At 43.4% G+C, this 24,690-nt stretch overlaps 1 pseudogene; it reads right to left on the minus strand.

Moving 5' to 3' along the window:
* The window catches only part of LOC123054436 (uncharacterized), a 14,756-nt pseudogene extending 6,674 nt beyond the window's left edge, over window positions 1–8,082 (minus strand).
* Window positions 8,083–24,690: the final 16,608 nt, after the last annotated feature.

The following is a 24,690-nucleotide window of genomic DNA, read 5'->3' on the forward strand; positions in this document are numbered from 1 at the left end:
TTCCAAAATGGTGTAAAACACGTACAAACTTCTAAGTAGAGCTCTAGTTCAACAGATTTACCTTTTAAGTCCACAAATGTGATTTTTTATGGCTGAACACAACTTTGGGCTTACAGTGATAAACACTTGTTTCACAGAACTTTCTCCTGCGTCCTTCAGTGGCATAATATTTTTGTGATCCAGCCCTGATAAATCATCTCCCAAATGTAGACCTTGGGAGGCAATCAATGACCGTTGCTCTTTTTGAATCAGTTTCATTGTCAATACAGTGGTTTTTCCGGTGCCTGACCTCCCAAGTATAAAACTAGTGAGCGGGAATTGGATTATCTCCTGCTCTTCATCAGTTAGTTCAAAGGGGATGTCGATTTCAGATCCATCAGTAGCTGTCAGCAAATGCTTTGCCACACCAGATGATAAAGAGTAGAATTTCATTAGCAAGAAGCTTTCGCTAACTTTTGAATTCTCCATGGCATATGATGTATCCACGAGATCATGCTCCTCATGAGCATCACCTTTGCAATCCTTGTTATAGCGGATAATATCATGCTCAATATGCCAAACCATAGGAACCTCCAGTTTCCTGTTATACACAACAAAGGAGGGCAAAAATTAGAAGAATGTCTACAGGCGGTTCATTTGTAGGCATGACTATTCACAAACAGTTCATCTCTCTAAGTATCATAAGTATAAAAAAATCCAAGTAACCACAGTACTATAGCCCATTAACAATAAAAGAAACTCATACCCCTGTGTCTGCACTCTCCTGCAATGATCCAGGTAATCATCTGTGTACATGGAAAACAGATTCTCGAGACGTTGAACAGTTCTGGCAACATTTTGCTGTGACACTAGGTCCCAAATTCTTATTATCTGAAAATACCTTCCTTCGGTTTTCTCCACGTCAGTACTCCAAACAAGATACAGGTTTCTGACCTTGTATATTTTTGCAAGATGAGAAGCACCAGGTATATCAATGTTCTTAACTGTTGTCCTCCAACCATCTCCGAGTCTGATAAGCTTTTGGAGTACTTCCTTCCTGAGCTGTGGTGATTTTAGTTTGGTGAAAGACTTTCTAAACTCGTCGCTAAGAATGACCTGTTGAAAATATGAATACCAAAAATGGAACATGAGAAAAAGTGTATATGACAAACAAGAAAGAACAGTGTGTTCTTCAAGAATACTACGAGGTTCACAAGATGGTACTATATACTCCCTCCGCCCGGAAATACTTGTCGGAGAAATGGATGTATCTAGACGTATTTTAGTTCTAGATACATCCAATTTTATCTATTTGTGCGACAAGTATTTCCGGACGGAGGGAGTAGAAAAGAACCGCGTAATTGACATAGCATGGTACAAAGTAGCACATATCCTGAAAATGTTAATTACAAACCTCTCGCAATCCAATTACAGAGCAAACAGCATAGCAAAGACAAGTGAACCACACACATGATTCCAAAAAGTATAAGACACATGTACATACATGTGGTTTGCATGTATATTCATGAATACAAACAAAATCACACTATAAAGGAAGTGTATATTCAGCATGAGCCTCATAAGACACATGCACATACATGTGGTTTGCATTGTTGGTAACTACTAGAAAATATGAAGTATGGTCAAAGTCAAACTGGCTGAAACCATGGTAATTACCTTCCATCTAGTATTGCTGAAAACTGCTGAATCAGCATTAAGAAGATCGTCAAGTTCATCAAGCTCTTGCTTTACTTGCACAACCAACTTACACATGGTTGCGTCATTAGTGGCACTGAAAACACATTTACGTCTCTCTGCGTCAGCAACAAGGTCTGTCCATTCGGTCCCACTTTTATATAGTGTATGAGCGTTCCCAACAATCCAAAGACAGTGCCTGCATGAATAAAGCATCCATCAGATAATTTATATCACCAGTCTGACATACTTCGAACAGCAATAGAACAAGGGACCGCAAAAATATTGATGCACACCTTGCTCTAGTAAGAGCAACATTTGTTCTTTGGTTATCAGCAAGAAATCCAATAACTCCTCTCCCATTAGATCTAACAGTTGATAGTATTATTATATCATCCTCTTCTCCTTGGAAACCATCAACGGACTTCACCCGCACATGAAAGCCATCACATGTATCATATTTTTTGCCAAGCCGACTTTTAATTGCATCAACTTGAGCTTTATATGGAGAGACCACACCGATGCTGAGCCCTTGATCTGTTCTTTTCCAAGCTGCACAAAAACATAAGTGGTATGCTTACTGAACTTTAGGGACCAATCTTTGGACAAGGCTACTGGAAGAATTTCTTCGGCAAATTTAAGTTGATGTACCCCCAAATCATTGACATATCATTGCTTTTCCACTACAAAGTCTGAAGATAATAAAATTTACTAAAGCGGGCACATGCAGTGGCCAACTACTCTAACAGAGCATAAATGTTTCATCTACTTAATGTTCTTCTTTTTCTAAATAAAAATGTAAATTGTCTGCTGAACAGTGCAATAGAATTGAAATTCATAAAGCTGGATTGATGCAATTACCATATCACGAGATACACATAGAAAACTTCTCAGACATACACTATTGCAGAGAACAACTTTCTACCAATGAATGTTATCAAGTATGCAGCACAAGAATGGAAGACCACACAAGCTTCTAAAGATCCCATGTTATATTAGCCAAGTCCTTTTATAAAAAAAACTAGAAAGGAAGACATTAAGGTTAAAGAAAGGATAGAGCTGAGCTTAGACATACATTTAAAGATGGTATGGATTAGGTGCAAAACAACAGCAACTTCAACCATGTTTCTGCGACTGTTTCCTGTGCCCTCTTTGTCTTCCCTTCCATCAGTGACATTTATAAACGTGTAGCTGCCAAAAGGGAGGCATGTGTAATCCTTGTTATAACTTGGAGACAGGACATTGGAACCATCTAAAATCTTCCTCCCATAAAACTGAGTATTTGGAAATAAGCTGATACAAGGATTCATGCGATACTGTATATTCAGCAAATGTTTATCAAATTTGAGCATAACCAATCTCCCAAATAGACTTGTCTCAAATCCAGCTTCTTTGCATACCTAGAGATAAACAATGAAAGGCAAGACTTAAGAATATCAAAAACAGATCAATAACAATGGAACATGAAAGAAAGATAAGGCCATTACATTTTTTTTCAAGAAAAGAAAGTGTTTCAGTATCAGAAGTTTATCTTGTTGATAAATGCACCAATATAATTAATAAAGGAAACAAGACAATATAAAGAGGGTGAGGCAAAACCTTACTTTGCTTTTAACCATTGCACTCAGCTGACAGTCATCTCCTACCAAAACAACATGTTTTAACCAATGCAGACGTAGTGGGATCACCAATTCACACTCCCGCACTTGAGCAGCCTCATCAACAATTAATACATCGAGGGGTGCAATCTCCATGTGATGTAACCGATAAGAGCTAGAGGCGGTACAGAAAAGAAGTGTTGCATTACGTATGCAGTAGCTCTGGACCCAGTCTTTGCCTACTCCAGTGGGTAAATTAAGCGAGTGTAGCAGATCTTTAAGCAACTTAAGGCATGAAGACCTTGCTCCGTCCAGTTCCTTCTCAACAGAATATATAGGCTGTGCACAAACAGAGTTTTCAGTTGACAGGTAACCAAGGCCCCTTTTCAAACCCTCTTCGGTCAAGTCTACGTTGCACAGAAGGGTCCCAAAATTTTCCAGCATATTCAGCAATGAAGATATATTTATGACACTATCACGAGAAAAGCACCTTCCAGGAAGGTGAACCCACAAATTCATTATGCATCTTTTCAGAGCTATTGCTGTCGCATCAAATTGTTTCTTTATGAAGTCCAGAAAGCACACTGGATCAATTTTGCCATCATCCTCAAGAAGCATATCATACCGTGAAGCAGAGTCTTCAAAAAAGGATATCATTGAAGCTATTCTGTAGTTCCATCCGGACAATGATGAAAAGCATTCCACAAGTTCATCGACACGAAAGTCCAAGAAAACTTCCTGAAGATCCTCGGTGATGTCCATGTTAGACCTGTTCCCAAATAGCAAGATATCTCCAAGAGAAGAAGGTAGACAAATGTTGTCAATGTGCTCATTGAAATCCTTCAAGTTCTGAAGGAAACGAGTGCAAACTCCAACAACAGCAACATTTGTGGAAGCACAGGTAAGAGTTCTGCATTTCAAACACGCCAAAACCCACAGTAAAGCGCTAACCGTCTTGGTCTTCCCAGTGCCTGGTGGACCCCATATAAGCTTCACGCGGTTCACATGCCCACATCGTACAGCTGAGATGACAGATTCAATAGCATCTAATTGCGATTGATTAAGCTTAACTGACAGTAGTTGCTCTGTGTAAGAAGCCAAACAGCCCCCATCCTGTTTAGCACACATACGGCAAACATCCTCACCCTGCAACAGAGCCAACAAAGAGGAGCTCAAGAAGTTAGGCCCCATGTATACCAATTTATAATGGTGATGAAAATAGCAAGTAAAACTAAAATGCGAAAATTCATTTCATCTTACCAAATTTGTGGGGGCTAAAAGCGACTTGATTACTGCGAAATTTTCGTTCATGTGTGTATCGAAGGTAAGTGCTTTCCATATCCGTGTGTTTGTCGTGATATTATTGAGAAATATTGCATGCTTGAGTTTGTTTAAATCTTCTTCTTCCAAACAATTATTCTTTGCAACTTTGACTCTGAAGCCCTTCTGGTATTCATCATCCATAGAAACCTCAGTGACCATTGCCAAGCAATATGTCACACCATGGCGGTTTAAGTCCTCTGCAGCTTCAGGTTTTACGCTAGACAAAATATAGATGTCACCATTCCTCGCAGAATAAGCCCCAGTAGAAAAACCAGCATCATTGTCCCAAAAGTCCACATCCATAAAGTATGATCCTGGTTTTCCTGCTACCTCCATGGAAAGTATTTTCGACGAGGGTGCTTCACTGATGAGTTCAAGGCATGAGCACAGATCTGATCTTGTTTCTTCAATCAGAGGCACACGATACGACGTGAGATAGTGATTAAGTGACTTGAAGTTGCAGGGAATAGTCTCAACCTAAACACAAAAGAGGTCATAGATGAAATATGGTTATGGGTAGCAAAAGATTCTCCAACAGTTCTTGAGCACAAGAATGGCATGTAAGTAATGCTAGCAAAATAGCTATCTGGTCAATTTCATCTACTGCAAGAGCAAGCAATGTTCAATACAGGGCTTAAGTTGTTCATATCAACCAGACATAATATTCTCATTGGAAAACAATTTATAGTTTCTGCCACCAGATTGTACAGCATCACAACATGTATGTCTCTTATTAGGATACATATATATGACTTACACGCCCGTCATCTCCCAACAGCCATTTCAACTTACACCATGTATTATCCAAATAATTTTTAGAATGAAATGGGCTAGATGATGCTACAGCCAGCTACAACACTTGACAAATGGTGGTACGTCATGGGCATGGCAAATTAGTGTGTCATCCTTCTCAACAGCAATGGGCACACCCATCAGTGACATAAAATTTATACGTAACATCTAGTTAGCCCAGATCAGCACATATGGCACCAACAGCAACATGAAATTTCCTGAAATACCATGTGTTACCAAGCACGCAACAATTATGTTGCCATCAGACGTCCAGGAATGGCACTCAGCACATGTCAATTGCACATCCATGACACGTGGACAGAAAACCCCTCTAAACCCCAGCGCACGGACCACACACAGACAAAGCACCATCATTTGGAGCATCCAATTGACCCAGCTTTGATTGCACATAAAAGGCAGCAAACAACAGCGCGCTAAATGCAATTAACATCATATTTAAGCACAACCAGAAACCTAGAGCGCATATGCATGCATACGCTTCGCCGGTCCGGGGCCCATACATACGCACAGGTTCCGAAAAATAAAAAGGCTCAAGCTTGCAAAAAAGACTAGAAATTGCAGGCAATAGTCCCAACCTAAACACAAAAGAGGTCATAGATGAAATATGGTTATAGGTAGCAAAATATTATACAACAGTCCTTGAGCACACGAATGACATGTAATTAATGCTAACAAAATACTAGCTATCTGGTCAAGTTCATCTACTGCAAGAGTAAGCAAGGTTCAATACAGAGCTTAAGCTGCTCATATCAACCATAGACATAATTTTTCATAGCAAAAACAATTTATAGTTTCTTCCACCAGATTGTACAGCATCGCGATATGTATCTCTCTCATCAGGATACCTATCATTTCCCAACAGACCTTTAAAACTTACACCACATATTATCTAATGTTTTTTAGCATGAGACGGGCACTTGACAAATGGTGGAAAATCATGGGCATAGAAAATTAGTGTGTCATCCTTTTCAAAAGCAATGGGCATCTCGATCAGTAACATAAAAATTATATGTAACATCTAGTTTGCCTGAATCAGCACATATGGCACTCACAGCAACATGTAATTCCCTGAAAACACCACGTGTCACCAAACGCGCAAAAATTATGTTGCCATCAGCACATGCGAATTGCACATCCATGACCCCTGGACAGAAAACCCTTACTAAACCCCACGACCACAGACAGACAGAGTACCATCATTTCGTCATTTGGAGCATCCAACTGACCCAATTTGGTTGCGCATAAAAGGCAGCGAACAACAGCACGCTAAAAGCGGTCAATCAAGGAAGACCAGCAGATTTAAGCACAACCAGAAACCTAGCACGCATATGCTTGGCCGGTCCACGGTCCATACGTACACACAGATTCGAAAATAAGAAGGCTCAAGCTTGCAAAAAAAGACTTAAAGTTACAGGGAACAGTCTCGACCTGAACACAAAAGAGGTGATGAATGAAATATGATTATAGGTAGCAAAAGATTCACCAACAGCTCCTTAAGCACAGAAATGGCATGTGATAAACAGAGTCAATTTAATCTACTGCAATAACAAGCAGGGATCAACATAGGGCTTAACAACAGATAATTTCTGCTGCCAAATTGAAATTGTACAACATCGCAAGCTGTATATCTCTCTCATTAGGACACATAACTTACACACCCATCATCTCCCAGCATTCATTTTAAAACGTCTTGTGTAAACTTTTTTGGGAATGAGACTAGATGGTGCTACAGCCTGCCCGGTACAACCCTTGACAAATGGTGGCACATGACGGACCTAGCAAATCAGTGTCATTATTTTCAAGAGAAATGGGCAATTGATCAGTAGCACAAGAATCATGCACAACAACCCCGTTACCCCGAATTAGTCACATACGGCACCAACAAGCAACAGCAATACTTACTGTACTTCCCAACGGACATATATCATGCGCCACCAGACGCTGAGCAATTACATATGCTGCCATCATCAGGCACAAACAGTCCATTAATGGCACCCGGTACACGGCACTCGCACATCCATGACACGTGGACAGAAACCCCCCTCAAAACCCTAGCGCACGGACCCAGATTGACCAGCAGAACGCGGCGAACGACAGCGCGCTCCACTGGGCGCGACGGATCGATCAAAGATAACCGCCGGACTTAAGCACGAGAAGCTAGCAGAAGCGATGCACGCGCCGGTCCGGGGTCCGTACGACGTACTAGGCGCAGATTCGAACCGAGCAGAAAGAAAAGAAAGGGCCACGCTTTGCAAAACCGCGCGTCGGGAGGGAAGGATGGGTGGATGGCGCCGGTGGGTGTACCTTGTCCCTGTAGAGGTCGTCGTCGCTGATCTCCTGCGCCGTCCAGGAGAGCACCACCTCCTCCAAATCCGCCTCCCCCATGTCGCCGGCGCGCGGACGGCCGCGCTCTGTGCCCCCCTCCTCTGAAGCGGTCACGCGCGAGCACCCGAGCGAGCAGCAGGCGGCATTTGCGAGCAGGAGGAGGGTGAGGGGGAAGGGGGTTTGGCTGTGGTGGTCTTGGCCGTGTGGAGGAGGAGTCAAGGTGGTGGAGAAAAGCAAAGCAGAGAGAGCAGAGCAGAGGAAAGCAGGGGCGATCAAAATGGGGAAGGGAGGGGGGCTCAGACCGATCGGCGCAGAAATCTTTTGCTTCTGCGGGAGGGAAAGAGGCTGCTTCCCTCCCTTGTTGGGACGCGGGCCCTTGTTTCACGGGGCGGGTAAAAAGAAGAGGGATGGGAGGGGAGGGTGGCAGGCAGACGCGGTGAGTGAATGCTCGTGAACTTGTAGCCATGGTAAAAAGTACAGGCAGTGGAGGAAAGTGGTCTCTCCTTGCTGGGTTTGGTCGTTCCTTTCTTTTTCTCCTCTCCGGGGCGACCGGTCAGGGTGGTGGTTCACGCCGTGTTCTCCTCCCAAGTAGCACTACTACGATAGGCAGACCACGCATGTGTTCTCCTCCCACGACTGTGTGCTATCAAACGTCACAACGTAACTGGGTGATTATAAAGACGCTCTACAGGTGTCTCCGAAGGTGTTTGTTGGGTTGGCATAGATCGAGATTAGGATTTGTCACTCCAAGTATCGGAGAGGTATCTCTGGGCCCTCTCGGTAATGCACATCACTATAAGCCTTGCAAGCAGTGTGAATAATGAGTTAGTTACGGGATGATGCATTACGGAACGAGTAAAGAGACTTGCCGGTAACGAGATTGAACTAGGTATGAGGATACCGACGATCGAATCTCGGGCAAGTAACATACTGATGACAAAGGGAATAACGTATGTTGTCATTACGGTTTGACCTTTAAAGATCTTCGTAAAATATGTAGGAACCAATATGAGCATCCAGGTTCCGCTATTGGTTATTGACCGGAGATGTGTCTCGGTCATGTCTACATAGTTCTCGAACCCGTAGGGTCCGCACGCTTAACGTTCGATGACGATTTGTATTATGAGTTATGTGTTTTGGTGACCGAAGATTGTTCGGAGTCCCGGATGAGATCATGGACATGACGAGGAGTCTCGAAATGGCCGAGAGGTAAAGATTGATATATTGGACGAAGGTATTCGGACAGCGGAATGGTTTCGGGACATTTCAGATATTTATCGGAGAACTGAGGGGTTACCGGAACCCCCTGGGGAAGTAATGGGCCAACATGGGCCATAGGGGAGAGAGAGGGGAGCCCACAAGGGGTGGTGCCCCCCCCATGGGCTGTCCGAATTGGACAAGGGGAAGGGGGTGCGTCCCCCCTTTCCTTTCCCCCTCTCCCTCTCCTTCCCTCTTTCCCCCTCCATGAGAAGGAAAAAGGGGGGGGGGCAAATCCTACTAGGACTGGAGTCCTAGTAGGACTCCCCCCTCTTGCGCGCCCCTGGTGGCCGGCCACCTCCTCTCCCTCCTTTATATACGTGGGCAGGGCACCCCGTGACGCCCCCGATCCAAATCAGGGACTCACGGGAAGATATCACAACACAACTCTAAAAGTAAAATAAGTCATACAAGCATCATAATACAAGCCAGGGGCCTCGAGGGCTCGAATACAAGTGCTCGATCATAGACGAGTCGGCGGAAGCAACAATATCTGAGTACAAACATAAGTTAAACAAGTTTGCCTTAAGAAGGCTAGCACAAACTGGGATACAGATCGAAAGAGGCGCAGGCCTCCTGCCTGGGATCCTCCTAAACTACTCCTGGTCGTCATCAGCGGCCTGCACGTAGTAGGCACCTCCGGTGTAGTAGGAGTCATCGTCGACGGTGGCGTCTGGCTCCTGGGCTCCAGCATCTGGTTGCGACAACCAAGTAGAATGGAAAGGGGGAAAAGAAGGAGAAAAGCAACCGTGAGTACTCATCCAAAGTACTCGCAAGCAAGGATCTACACTACATATGCATCGGTATCAATCAAATGGGTTGTATCTGTGGACTGAACTGCAGAATGCCAGAATAAGAGGGGGATAGCTAGTCCTGTCGAAGACTACGCTTCTGGCAGCCTCCATCTTGCAGCATGTAGAAGAGAGTAGATGGTAAGTTCACCAAGTATCATCGCATAGCATAATCCTACCCGACAATCCTCTCCTCGTCGACCTGTGAGAGAGCGATCACCGGGTTGTATCTGGCACTTGGAAGGGTGTGTTTTATTAAGTATCCGGTTCTAGTTGTCATAAGGTCAAGGTACAACTCCAGGTCGTCCTTTTACCGAGGGACACGGCTATTTGAATAGATAAACTTCCCTGCAAGGGTGCACCACATAACCCAACACGCTCGATCCCCTTTGGCCGGACACACTTTCCTGGGTCATGCCTGGCCTCGGAAGATCAACACGTCGCAGCCCTACCTAGGCACAACAGAGAGGTCAGCACGCCGGTCTAAATCCTATGGCGCAGGGGTCTGGGCCCATCGCCCATTGCACACATGCACATTGTGAGGGCGGCCGGAAGCAGAACTAGCCCCCTTAATACAAGAGCAGGCTTACGTTCCAATCCGGCGCGCGCCGCTCAGTCGCTGACGTCAAGTGCCCATATCTTTCCCACGTAGTTGGTTAGTGCGTATAGACCAAATGGCCAGACTCAGATCAAATACCAAGATCTCGTTAAGCGTATTATTTTGAAGCAACAGCGGACGCCGACCAGGGCGAGGCCCACCTCTCTCCTAGGTGGTCTCAACCTGCCCTGTCGCTCCACCACAAAGTAACAGTCGGGGGCCGTCGAGAACCCAGGCCCACCTCTACCGGGATGGAGCCACCTGCCCCTTCAGCCCCCATCTCCGAACAGTATCATAAGTAATATAACAGTATAAAGTATATAGCATATGCTCGTGATCACCTCCCGAAGTGATCACGACCCAGTAGTATAGCATGGCAGACGGACAAGAGTGTAGGGCCATTGATGGAATACTAGCATCCTATACTAAGCATTTAGGATTGCAGGTAAGGGTAACAACTGTAGCAACAATGACAGGCTATGCAGCAGAATAGGATTAACCGAAATCAGTAACATACTACACTACTCTAATGCAAGCAGTAGAGAGAAGGAATAGGCGATATCTGGTGATCAAGGGGGGGGGGGCTTGCCTGGTTGCTTTGGCAAGAAGTGAAGGAAATATGCCATAGAGGCAATAATAAAGTTATTATTTATTTCCTTATTTCATGATAAATGTTTATTATTCATGCTAGAATTGTACTAACCGGAAACTTGATACATGTGTGAATACATAGACAGAAAAGAGTGTCACTAGTATGCCTCTACTTGACTAGCTCGTTGAATCAAAGATGGTTATGTTTCCTAGCCATAGACATGAGTTGTCATTTGATTAACGGGATCACATCATTAGGAGAATGATGTGATTGACTTGACCCATTCCGTTAGCTTAGCACTCGATCGTTTAGTATGTTGCTATTGCTTTCTTCATAACTTATACATGTTCCTATGACTATGAGATTATGCAACTCCCGTTTACCAGAGGAACACTTTGTGTGCTACCAAACGTCACAACGTAACTAGGTGATTATAAAGGTGCTCTACAGGTGTCTCCGAAGGTACTTGTTGGGTTGGCGTATTTCGAGATTAGGATTTGTCACTCCGATTGTCGGGGAGGTATCTCTGGGCCCACTCAGTAATGCACATCACTATAATCCTTGAAAGCATTGTAACTAATGAGTTAGTTGCGGGATGATGTATTACGGAACGAGTAAAGAGACTTGCCGGTAACGAGATTGAACTAGGTATTGAGATACCGACGATCGAATCTCGGGCAAGTAACATACCGATGACAAAGGGAACAACGTATGTTGTTATGCGGTTTGACCGATAAAGATCTTCGTAGAATATGTGGGAGCCAATATGAGCATCGAGGTTCCGCTATTGGTTATTGACCGGAGACGTGTCTCGGTCATGTCTACATTGTTCTCAAACCCGTAGGGTCCGCACGCTTAAAGTTTGATGATGGTTATATTATGAGTTTATGTGTTTTGATGTACCGAAGGTAGTTCGGAGTCCCTAATGAGATCAGGGACATGACAAGGAGTCTCGAAATGGTCGAGACGTAAAGATCGACATATTGGACGACTATATTCGGACATCGGAAAGGTTCCGAGTGATTCGGGTATTTTTCGGAGTACCGGAGAGTTACGGGAATTCGCCGGGGAGTATATGGGCCTTATTGGGCTTTAGGGGAAAGAGAGAGGAGAGGGTGCCCGCCCCCCAAGGCCTAGTCCGAATTGGACTAGGGGGAGGAGCTGCGGCCCCTCTTTCCTTCTCTTCTCTCTCCCCTTTCCTTGACTCCTACTCCTACTACTTGGAAGGGGGGAATCCTACTCTCGGTGGGAGTAGGACTCCTCCTAGGGCGCGCCATAGAGAGGGCCGGCCCTCCCCCTCCTCCACTCCTTTATATACGGGGAGGAGGGCACCCCTTGGAGATACAACAATTGATCTCTTGATCTCTTAGCCGTGTGCGGTGTCCCCCCTCCACCATAATCCACCTCGATAATATCGTAGCGGTGCTTAGGCGAAGCCCTGCGTCGGTAGAACATCATCATCGTCACCACGCCGTCATGCTGACGGAACTCTCCCTCAAAGCTCGGCTGGATCGGAGTTCGAGGGACGTCATCGAGCTGAACGTGTGCTGAACTCGGAGGTGCCGTACGTTCGGTACTTGGATCGGTCGGATCATGAAGACGTACAACTACATCAACCGTGTTGTGCTAACGCTTCCGATTTCGGTCTACAAGGGTACGTGGACACACTCTCCCCTCTCGTTGCTATGCATCACCATGATCCTGTGTGTGCGTAGGAATTTTTTTGAAATTACTACGTTCCCCAACAGTGGCATCCGAGCCTGGTTTTATGCGTAGATGTCATATGCACGAGTAGAACACAAGTGAGTTGTGGGTGATACAAATCATACTGCTTACCAGCATGTCACACTTTGGTTCGGTGGTATTGTTGGATGAAGCGGCCCGGACCGACATTACGCGTACGCTTACGCGAGACTGGTTCTACCGACGTGCTTTGCACACAGGTGGCTGGCGGGTGTCAGTTTCTCCAACTTTAGTTGAACCGAGTGTGGCTATGCCCGGTCCTTGCGAAGGTTAAAATGGCACCAACTTGACAAACTGTCATTGTGGTTTTGATGCGTAGGTAAGAACGGTTCTTGCTAAGCCCGTAGCAGCCACGTAAAACTTGCAACAACAAAGTAGAGGACGTCTAACTTGTTTTTGCAGGGCATGTTGTGATGTGATATGGTCAAGACGTGATGAGATATAAGTTGTTGTATGAGATGATCATGTTTTGTTGAAATTATCGGCAACTGGCAAAAGTTTTATGGTTGTCTCTTTATTGCATAAGATGCAAGCGCCAAATAATTGCTTTAATTTATCACTATGCGATAGCAATAGTTGCAAGAGCAATAGTTGGTGAGACGACCATGTGACGACACATTGATATAGATCAAGATGATGGAGATCATGGTGTCATGCCGGTGACGATGGAGATCATGACGATGCTTTGGAGGTGGAGATCAAAGGCACAAGATGATGATGGCAATATCATGTCACATATTATGATTGCATGTGATGTTTATCTTTTATACATCTTATCTTGCTTTGATTGACGGTAGCATTATAAGATGATCTCTCACTAAATTATCAAGGTATAAGTGTTCTCCCTGAGTATGCACCATTGCGAAAGTTCTTCGTGCTGAGACACCACATGATGATAGGGTGTGATAGGCTCTACGTTCAAATACAACGGGTGCAAAACAGTTGCACACGCGGAATACTCAGGTTAAGCTTGACGAGCCTAGCATATAACAGATATGGCCTCGGAACACGGAGACCGAAAGGTCGAGCGTGAATCATATAGTAGATATGATCAACATAGTGATGTTCACCGTTGAAACTACTCCATCTCACGTGATGATCGGACATGGTTTAGTTGATATGGATCACGTGATCACTTAGAGGATTAGAGGGATGTCTATCTAAGTGGGAGTTCTTAAGTAATATGATTAATTGAACTTTAATTTATCATGAACTTAGTCCTGGTAGTATTAGCATATCTATGTTGTAGATCAATAGCTCGCGTTTAGCTCCCCTGTTTTATTTTGATATGTTCCTAGAGAAAAACTATGTTGAAAAATGTTAGTAGCAATATGCGGATTGGATCCGTGATCTGAGGATTATCCTCATTGCTGCACAGAAGAATTATGTCCTTGATGCACCGCTAGGTGACAGACCTATTGCAGGAGCAGATGCAGACGTTATGAACGTTTGGCTAGCTCAATATGGTGACTACTTGATAGTTTAGTGCACCATGCTTAATGGCTTAGAATCGGGACTTCAAAGACGTTTTGAACGTCATGGACCATATGAGATGTTCCAGGAGTTGAAGTTAATATTTCAAGCAAATACCCGAGTTGAGAGATATGAAGTCTCCAACAAGTTCTATAGCTAAAAGATGGAGGAGAATAGCTCAAGCAGTGAGCATGTGCTTAGATTGTCCGGGTACTACAATCGCTTGAATCAAGTGGGAGTTAATCTTCTAGATAAAATAGTGATTGACAGAATTCTCCAGTCACCATCACCAAGTTAGTAGAAATTCGTGATGAACTATAGTATGCAAGGGATGACGAAAATGATTCCCGAGCTTTTCATAATGATGAAATCAATGAAGGTAGAAATCAAGAAAGACAATCAAGTGTTGATGATTAACAAGACCACTAGTTTCAAGAAAAGGGGCAAAGGGAAGAAGGGGAACTTCAAGAAGAACGGCAAGCAAGTTGCTGCTCGAGTGAAGAAACCCAAGTCTGGACCTAAGCCTGAGACTAAGTGCATCTACTGCAAAGGGACTGGTCACTGGAAGCGGAACTACCCCAAGTAATTGGCGGATAAGAAGGATGGCAAAGTGAACAAAGGTATATTTGATATACATGTTATTGATGTGTACTTTACTAGTGTTTATAGCAACCCCGCAGTATTTGATACTAGTTCAGTTGCTAAGATTAGTAACTCGAAACGGGAGTTGCAGAATGAATAGAGACTAGTTAAGGGTGATGTGACGATGTGTGTTGGAAGTAGTTCCAAGAAGATATGATCATCATCGCACACTCCCTATACTTTCGGGATTAGTGTTGAACCTAAATAAGTGTTATTTGGTGTTTGCGTTGAGCATGAATATGATTTTATCATGTTTATTGCAATACGATTAATCATTTAAGTTAGAGAATAATTGTTGTTCTGTTTACATGAATAAAACCTTCTATGGTCATACACCCAATGAAAATGGTTTGTTGGATATCGATCGTAGAGATACACATATTCATAATATTGAAGCCAAAAGATGCAAAGTTAATAATGATAGTGCACCTTATTTGTGGCACTGCCGTTTAGGTCATATTGGTGTAAAGCGCGTGAAGAAACTCCATGCTGATGGGATTTTGGAATCACTTGATTATGAATCACTTGATGCTTGCGAACCATGCCTTATGGGCAAGATAACTAAGACTCCGTTCTCCGGAACAATGGAGCGAGCAACTGACTTATTGGAAATAATACATACTGATGTATGCGATCCGGTGAGTGTTGAGGCTCGCGGCGGGTATCGTTATTTTCTGACCTTCACAGATGATTTGAGCACATATGGGTATATCTACTTGATGAAACATAAGTTTGAAACATTTGAAAAGTTCAAAGAATTTTAGAGTGAAGTGGAAAATCATCGTGACAAGAAAATAAAGTTTCTACGATCTGGTCGCAGAGACAAATATTTGAGTTACGAGTTTGGTATTCAATTAAAACAATGTGGAATAGTTTCACAAATTCGTGCCACCTGGAACACCACAGCATAATGGTGTGTCCGAACGTCATAACCGTACTTTATTGGATATAGTGCAATCTATGATGTCTCTTACCGATTTACCACTATTGTTCTAGGGTTATGCATTAGAGACAGCTGCATTCACATTAAATAGGGCACCGTCTAATCCGTTGAGACGACACCGTATGAACTATGGTTTGGCAAGAAACCTAAGCTGTCGTTTCTTAAAGTTTGGGGTTGCGATGCTTATGTGAAAAAGTTTCATCCTGATAAGCTCAAACCCAAATCAAAAAAGTGCGTCTTCATAGGATACCCAAAAGTTACTGTTGGGTACACCTTCTATCACAGATCCGAAGGCAAGATATTCGTTGCTAAGAATGGATCCTTTCTAGAGAAGGATTTTCTCTCGAAAGAAGTGAGTGGGAGGAAAGTAGAACTTGATGAGGTAACTGTACCTGCTCCCTTATTGGAAAGTAGTTCATCACAGAAATCTGTTCCTGTGACTCCTACACCAATTAGTAAGGAAGTTAATGATGATGATCATGTAACTTCAGATCAAGTTACTACCGAACCTCGTAGGTCAACCAGAGTGAGATCCGCACCAGAGTGGTACGGTAATCCTGTTCTGGAGGTCATGTTACTAGACCATGACGAACCTACGAACTATGAAGAAGCGATGGTGAGCCCAGATTCCGCAAAATGGCTTGAGGCCATGAAATCTGAGATGGGATCCATGTATGAGAACAAAGTATGGACTTTGATTGACTTGCCCAAATGATCGGTGAGCCATTGAGATTAAATGGATCTTCAAGAGGAAGACGAACGCTGATAGTAGTGTTACTATCTACAAAGCTAGAATTGTCGCAAAAGGTTTTCGACAAGTTCAAGGTGTTGACTACGATGAGAGTTTCTCACTCGTATCTATGCTTAAGTCTGTCCGAATCATGTTAGCAATTGCCGCATTTTGAAATCTGGCAAATGGATAAACAAAACTGCATTCCTTAATGGATTTATTAAAGAAGAGTTGTATATGATGTAATCAGAAGGTTTTGTCGATCCTAAAGGTTTTAACAAAATGTGCAAGCTCCAGCGATCCATCTATGCACTGGTGCAAGCATCTCGGAGTTGGAATATACGCTTTGATGAGTTGATCAAAGCATATAGTTTTATACAGACTTGCGGTGAAGCCTGTATTTACAAGAAAGTGAGTGGGAGCACTACAACATTTCTGATAAGTATATGTGAATGACATATTGTTGATCGGAAATAATGTAGAATTATTCTGCAAAGCATAAAGGAGTGTTTGAAAGGAGTTATTCAAAGAAAGACCTCGGAGAAGCTGCTTACATATTGAGCATCAAGATCTATAGAGATAGATCAAGACGCTTGATAAGTTTTTTCAATGAGTACATACCTTGACAAGATTTTGAAGTAGTTCAAAATGGAACAGTCAAAGAAAGAGTTCTTGCCTGTGTTACAAGGTGTGAAATTGAGTAAGACTCAAAGCCCGACCACGGCAGAAGATAGAAAGAGAATGAAAGTCATTCCCTATGCCTTGGCCATAGGTTCTATAAAGTATGCCATGCTGTGTACCAGATCTATTGTATACCCTAACTGATTTTGGCAAGGGAGTACAATAGTGATCTAGGAGTAGATCAGTGGACAGCGGTCAAAATTATCCTTAGTGGAATAAGGATACGTTTCTCGATTATGGAGGTGACAAAAGGTTCGTCGTAAAGGGTTACGTCGATGCAAGTTTTGGCACTGATCCAGATGACTCTAAGTCACAATCTGGATACATATTGAGAGTGGGAGCAATTAGCTAGAGTAGCTCCGTGCAGAGCATTGTTGACATAGAAATTTGCACAATACATACGGATCTGAATGTGGCAGACCCGTTGACTAAACTTCTCTCACAAGAAAAACATGATCACACCTTAGTACTCTTTGGGTGTTAACCACATAGCGATGTGAACTAGATTATTGACTCTAGTAAACCCTTTGGGTCTTGGTCACATGACGATGTGAACTATGGGTGTTAATCACATGGTTATGTGAACTATGTTGGGGAACGTAGTAATTTCAAAAAATTTCCTACGCACACACAAGATCATGGTGATGCATAGCAACGAGAGGGGAGAGTTTTGTCCACGTACCCTCGTAGACCGAAAGCGGAAGCGTTTAACACAACGCGGTTGATGTAGTCGTACGTCTTCATGATCCGACCGATCAAGTACCGAACGCACGACACCTCCGAGTTTAGCACACGTTCAGCTCGATGATGTCCCTCGAACTCCGATCCAGCCGAGTGTTGAGGGAGAGTTTCATCAGCACAACGGCGTGGTGACGAGGATGATGTTCTACCGACGCAGGGCTTCGCCTAAGCACCGCTACGATATTATTGAGGTGTAATATGGTGGAGGGGGGCACCGCACACGGCTAAAAGATCGTTGATCAATCGTGTGTCGAGAGGTGCTCCCCTGCCCCCGTATATAAAGGAGCAAGGGGGAGGCCGCCGGCCAAGGAGGTGTGGCGCGCCAGGAGGAGTCCTACTCCTACCGGGAGTAGGACTCCCTCCCTTTCCATGTTGGACTAGGAGAGGAAGGGGGAAGAGGTGGAGGGGAGGAAGGAAGGGGGGTGCCGCCCCCCTCTCCTTGTCCTATTCGGACTGGGGGGAAGGGGCGCGCGGCCCTGCCCGAGCCTCCTCTCCTCTCTTCCACCTAGGCCCACTAAGGCCCATTAAGTTACCGGGGGGTTCCGGTAACCTCTCGGTACTCCGGAAAAATCCCGATTTCACCCGGAACACTTCCGATGTCCAAACATAGGCTTCCAATATATCAATCTTTATGTCTCGACCATTTCGAGACTCCTCGTCATGTCCGTGATCACATCCGGGACTCCGAACAACCTTCGGTACATCAAAACATATAAACTCATAATATAACTGTCATCGTAACGTTAAGCGTGCGGACCCTACGGGTTCGAGAACTATGTAGACATGACCGAGACACCTCTCCGGTCAATAACCAATAGCGGAACCTAGATGCTCATATTGGTTCCTACATATTCTACGAAGATCTTTATCGGCCAGACCGCATAACAACATACGTTGTTCCCTTTGTCATCGGTATGTTACTTGCCCGAGATTCGATCGTCGGTATCTCTATACCTAGTTCAATCTCGTTACCGGCAAGTCTCTTTACTCGTTCCGTAATACATCATCCCGCAACTAACTCATTAGTTACAATGCTTGCAAGGCTTATAGTGATGTGTATTACTGAGTGGGCCCAGAGATACCTCTCCGACAATCGGAGTGACAAATCCTAATCTCGAAATACGCCAACCCAACAAGTACCTTTGGAGACACCTATAGAGCACCTTTATAATCACCCAGTTACGTTGTGACGTTTGGTAGCACACAAAGTGTTCCTCCGGTAAACGGGAGTTGCATAATCTCATAGTCATAGGAACATGTATAAGTCATGAAGAAAGCAATAGCAACATACTAAACGATCGAGTGCTAAGCTAACGGAATGGGTCAAGTCAATCACATCATTCTCCTAATGATGTGATCCTGTTAATCAAATGACAACTCATGTCTATGGCTAGGAAACATAACCATCTTTGATCAACGAGCTAGTCAAGTAGAGGCATACTAGTGACACTCTGTTTGTCTATGTATTCACACATGTATTATGTTTCCGGTTAATACAATTCTAGCATGAATAATAAACATTTATCATGATATAAGGAAATAAATAATACTTTATTATTGCCTCTAGGGCATATTTCCTTCAGTCTCCCACTTGCACTAGAGTCAATAATCTAGATTACACAGTAATGATTCTTACACCCATGGAGTCTTGGTGCTGATCATGTTTTGCTTGTGGAAGAGGCTTAGTCAACAGGTCTGCAACATTCAGATCCGTATGTATCTTGCAAATTTCTATGTCTCCCACCTGGACTAAATCCCGGATGGAATTGAAGCGTCTTTTGATGTGGTTGGTTCTTTTGTGAAATCTGGATTCCTTTGCTAAGGCAATTGCACCAGTATTGTCACAAAAGATTTTCATTGGTCCCGATGCACTAGGTATGACACCTAGATCGGATATGAACTCCTTCATCCAGACTCCTTCATTTGCTGCTTCCGAAGCAGCTATGTACTCCGCTTCACACGTAGATCCCACCACGACACTTTCCTTAGAACTGCACCAACTGACAGCTCCACCGTTCAATGTAAACACATATCCGGTTTGCGATTTAGAATCGTCCGGATCAGTGTCAAAGCTTGCATCAACGTAACCATTTACGATGAGCTCTTTGTCACCTCCATAAACGAGAAACATATCCTTAGTCCTTTTCAGGTATTTCAGGATGTTCTTGACCGCTGTCCAGTGATCCACTCCTGGATTACTTTGGTACCTCCCTGCTAAACTTATAGCAAGGCACACATCAGGTCTGGTACACAGCATTGCATACATGATAGAGCCTATGGCTGAAGCATAGGGAACATCTTTCATCTTCTCTCTATCTTCTGCAGTGGTCAGGCATTGAGTCTTACTCAATCTCACACCTTGTAGTACAGGCAAGAACCCTTTCTTTGCTTGATCCATTTTGAACTTCTTCAAAACTTTGTCAAGGTATGTGCTTTGTGAAAGTCCAATTAAGCGTCTTGATCTATCTCTATAGATCTTGATGCCCAATATATATGCAGCTTCACCGAGGTCTTTCATTGAAAAACTCTTATTCAAGTATCCCTTTATGCTATCCAGAAATTCTATATCATTTCCAATCAGCAATATGTCATCCACATATAATATCAGAAATGCTACTGAGCTCCCACTCACTTTCTTGTAAATACAGGCTTCTCCAAAAGTCTGTATAAAACCAAATGCTTTGATCACACTATCAAAGCGTTTATTCCAACTCCGAGAGGCTTGCACCAGTCCATAAATGGATCGCTGGAGCTTGCATACTTTGTTAGCTCCCTTTGGATCGACAAAACCTTCCGGTTGCATCATATACAACTCTTCTTACAGAATCCATTCAGGAATGCAGTTTTGACATCCATTTGCCAAATTTCATAATCATAAAATGCGGCAATTGCTAACATGATTCGGACAGACTTAAGCATCGCTACGGGTGAGAAGGTCTCATCGTAGTCAATCCCTTGAACTTGTCAAAAACCTTTCGCAACAAGTCGAGCTTTATAGACAGTAACATTACCGTCAGCGTCAGTCTTCTTCTTGAAGATCCATTTATTTTCTATGGCTTGCCGATCATCGGGCAAGTCAACCAAAGTCCATACTTGGTTCTCATACATGGATCCCATCTCGGATTTCATGGCTTCAAGCCATTTTGCGGAATCTGGGCTCACCATCGCTTCTTCATAGTTCGTAGGTTCGTCATGGTCTAGTAACATAACCTCCAGAACAGGATTACCGTACCACTCTGGTGCGGATCTTAATCTGGTTGACCTACGAGGTTCAGTAATAACTTGATCTGAAGTTTCATGATCATTATCATTAACTTCCCCACTAATTGGCGTAGCTGTCGCAGAAACTGGTTTATGTGATGATCTACTTTCCAATAAGGGAGCAGGTACAGTTACCTCATCAAGTTCTACTTTCCTCCCACTCACTTATTTCAAGAGAAACTCCTTCTCTAGAAAGGATCCATTCTTAGCAACGAATGTCTTGCCTTCGGATCTGTGATAGAAGGTGTACCCAATAGTCTCCTTTGGGTATCCTATGAAGACACATTTCTCCGATTTAGGTTCGAGCTTATCTGGTTGAAGTTTCTTCACATAAGCATCGCAACCCCAAACTTTAAGATACGACAACTTTGGTTTCTTGCCAAACCATAGTTCATAAGGTGTCGTTTCAACGGATTTTGATGGTGCCCTATTTAGAGTGAATGCAGCCGTCTCTAAAGCATAACCCCAAAACGATAGCGGTAAATCAGTAAGAGACATCATAGATCGCACCATATCTAATAAAGTACGATTACGACGTTCGGACACACCATTACGCTGTGGTGTTCCGGGTGGCGTGAGTTGCGAAACTATTCCGCATTGTTTCAAATGAAGACCAAACTCATAACTCAAATATTCTCCTCCACGATCAGATCGTAGAAATTTTATTTTCTTGTTACGATGATTTTCAACTTCACTCTGAAATTCTTTGAACTTTTGAAATGTTTCAGAATTATGTTTCTTTAAGTAGATATACCCATATATGCTCAAATCATCTGTGAAGGTGAGAAAATAACGATATCCGCCACGAGCCTCAATATTCATCGGACCACATACATCTGTATGTATGATTTCCAATAAATCTGTTGCTCTCTCCATAGTTCCGGAGAACGGTGTTTTAGTCATCTTGCCCATGAGGCACGGTTCGCAAGTACCAAGTGATTCATAATCAAGTGATTCCAAAAGTCCATCAGTGTGGAGTTTCTTCATGCGCTTTACACCGATATGACCTAAACGGCAGTGCCACAAATAAGTTGCACTATCATTATCAACTCTGCATCTTTTGGCTTCAACATTATGAATATGTGTATCACTACTATCGAGATTCAACAAAAATAGACCACTCTTCTAGGGTGCATGACCATAAAAGATATTATTCATATAAATAGAACAACCATTATTCTCTGATTTAAATGAATAACCGTCTCGCATCAAACAAGATCCAGATATAATGTTCATGCTTAACGCTGGCACCAAATAACAATTATTTAGGTCTAATACTAATCCCGAAGGTAGATGTAGAGGTAGCGTGCCGACTGCGATCACATCGACTTTGGAACCATTTCCCACGCGCATCGTCACCTCGTCCTTAGCCAATCTTCGCTTAATCCGTAGCCCCTGTTTCGAGTTGCAAATATTAGCAACAGAACCAATATCAAATACCCAGGTGCTACTGCGAGCATTAGTAAGGTACACATCAATAACATGTATATCACATATACCTTTGTTAACCTTGCCATCCTTCTTATCCGCCAAATACTTGGGGCAGTTCCGCTTCCAGTGACCATTCTGCTTGCAGTAGAAGCACTCAGTCTCAGGCTTAGGTCCAGACTTGGGTTTTCTTCTCCTGAGCAGCAACTTGCTTGCTGTTCTTCTTGAAGTTCCCCTTCTTCTTCCCTTTGCCCTTTTTCTTGAAACTAGTGGTCTTATTGACCATCAACACTTGATGCTCCTTTTTGATTTCTACCTCCGCTGCCTTTAGCATTGCGAAGAGCTCGGGAATTGTCTTATTCATCCCTTGCATGTTATAGTTCATCACGAAACTCTTGTAGCTTGGTGGCAGTGATTGAAGAATTATGTCAATGACGCTATCATCCAGAAGATTAACTCCCAGTTGAATCAAGTGATTATTATACCCAGACATTTTGAGTATATGCTCACTGACAGAACTATTCTCTTCCATCTTGCAGCTGTAGAACTTATTGGAGACTTCATATCTCTCAATCCGGGCATTTGCTTGAAATATTAACTTCAACTCCTGGAACATCTCATATGCTCCATGACGTTCAAAACGTCGTTGAAGACCTGGTTCTAAGCCGTAAAGCATGGCACACTGAACTATCGAGTAGTCATCAGCTTTGCTCTGCCAGACGTTCATAACTTCTGGTGTTGCTCTTGCAGCAGGCCTGGCACCCAGCGGTGCTTCCAGGACGTAATTTTTCTGTGCAGCAATGAGGATAATCCTCAAGTTACGGACCCAGTCCGTGTAATTGCTACCATCATCTTTCAACTTTGCTTTCTCAAGGAACGCATTAAAATTCAACGGAACAATAGCACGGGCCATTTATCTACGATTAACTTAGACAAGCAAGATACTATCAGGTACTAAGTTCATGATAAATTTTAAGTTCCATTAATCATATTACTTAAGAACTCCCACTTAGATAGACATCCCTCTAATCATCTAAGTGATTACGTGATCCAAATCAACTAAACCATGTCCGATCATCACATGAGATGGAGTAGTTTCAATGGTAAACATCACTATGTTGATCATATCTACTATATGATTCACGCTCGACCTTTCGGTCTCCGTGTTCCGAGGCCATATCTGCATATGCTAGGCTCGTCAAGTTTAACCTGAGTATTCCGCGTGTGCAACTGTTTTGCACCCGTTGTATTTGAACGTAGAGCCTATCACACACGATCATCACGTGGTGTCTCAGCACGAAGAACTTTCGCAACGGTGCATACTCAGGGAGAACACTTTTATCTTGAAATTTTAGTGAGAGATCATCTTATAATGCTACCGTCAATCAAAGCAAGATAAGATGCATAAAAGATAAACATCACATGCAATCAATATAAGTGATATGATATGGCCATCATCATCTTGTGCTTGTGATCTCAATCTCCGAAGCACCGTCATGATCACCATCGTCACCGGCGCGACACCTTGATCTCCATCATAGTATTGTTGTCGTTTCGCCAACTATTGCTTTTACGACTATCGCTACCGCTTAGTGATAAAGTAAAACAATTACATGGCGATTGCATTGCATATAATAAAGCGACAACCATATGGCTCCTGCCAGTTGCCGATAACTCGGTTACAAAACATGATCATCTCATACAATAAAATATAGCATCATGTCTTGACCAGATCACATCACAACATGCCCTGCAAAAACAAGTTAGACGTCCTCTACTTTGTTGTTGCAAGTTTTACGTGGCTGCTACGGGCTTAGCAAGAACCGTTCTTACCTACGCATCAAAACCACAACGATAGTTTGTCAAGTTGGTGCTGTTTTAACCTTCGCAAGGACCGGGCGTAGCCACACTCGATTCAACTAAAGTGAGAGAGACAAACACCCGCTAGTCACCTTTAAGCAACGAGTGCTCGCAACGGTGAAACCAGTCTCGCGTAAGCGTACGCGTAATGTCGGTCTGGGCCGCTTCATCTCACAATACCGCCGAACCAAAGTATGACATGCTGGTGAGCAGTATG

This window comes from Triticum aestivum, chromosome 2D, assembly GCF_018294505.1.
Source record: "Triticum aestivum cultivar Chinese Spring chromosome 2D, IWGSC CS RefSeq v2.1, whole genome shotgun sequence".
Classification (NCBI taxonomy): domain Eukaryota; kingdom Viridiplantae; phylum Streptophyta; class Magnoliopsida; order Poales; family Poaceae; genus Triticum; species Triticum aestivum.